Source organism: Chinchilla lanigera, unplaced genomic scaffold (assembly GCF_000276665.1).
Source record: "Chinchilla lanigera isolate Chin_1 unplaced genomic scaffold, ChiLan1.0 scaffold00011, whole genome shotgun sequence".
Lineage (NCBI taxonomy): Eukaryota > Metazoa > Chordata > Mammalia > Rodentia > Chinchillidae > Chinchilla > Chinchilla lanigera.
Window position 1 is genome coordinate 5,554,429 of NW_004955412.1, and position 1,155 is coordinate 5,555,583.

Sequence of the window (1,155 nt, forward strand, 5' to 3'; positions counted from 1 at the left end):
AGACACTGGGAAGTAGGAAGAACACATTCAAATGGGGATGGAAGCCAGGTGTGGTGGCTCTCACCTGCCATGCCAGCACTTGGAAGCCTAAGGCCAGCCTGAGCTACAAAGTGAGTCCTAGGCTATCTTGAACTCTATAGTGAAACCCTATCTCAAAAAGACATCACAATACAAACCACAAAAAACAAATGAGGGAGAGGTACGATGGGGGGGGGAGGAGGAAAGGAAGGGAAAGGGAAAAAAGAGAATGGAAAGAGAAAAATAGAAACAAAGCTTATGTAAATGGGGAGGGGAATGGGGGAAAAAGAATTGAGGTATGTTATATACAGGTACAAATTCCCTATGGTGAATGTGATTAATATGCATGATAAATATGTACTAATAAAAAGAATAAAGTTTAAAAAATGGACTTAATATCTACAGTGTTCCACCCTTCAGTATACAATAGAACACACATTCTTCACAGCAGCACATGGAACTTTCTCCAAAACAGACCAAAGACTAATCCATGATGCCTGCCTAAATAAATACAAAAGAGTCAAAATTATACACATACACTGTCAAATGATAGTACACTGAAATGAGGCATCAATCACAAAGAAACCACAAAAATTTTACAAACATCTGGGTATTAAGTAATACATGTCTGAACACTCAGGGTCGTAGAAGAAGTCAAGGAAGACATCAATCAATCCCTAAAATCGAACCCTAGTGCCAGTACAACACACCAGCACCCTGGGACACAATGAAAGCAGTCCTAAGAGGTAGTTTATTGCTGTGAGTGTTCACATTAAAAAGAGTGTGCTTGCCAGGGATATAGCTTAACAGCACAGCACCTGCCTGGCAAGCGTGAGGTCATGAATTTGATTCCAAGTACCAAAAAAAAAAAAAAAAAAGAAAAAGAAAAAGAAAGAATGAGCTCATGTAAACAACCTACTGATATGTCTCAAGATCTTACAAAAACAAAAATAAGGGCTGTGGATTTAGCTCAGCGGCACAGCACCTGCCTGGCAAGTGCAAGATCATGAGTTTGATTCCCAGTACCAGAAAAAAAAAAAAAAAAAGCCCAAATGCAGACCTAGCAGGAGGAGGAAATCACAAAGAACAGAGTGGAAATTAATAAAATCCAAATTTAAAAGAACAATACAAAGAATC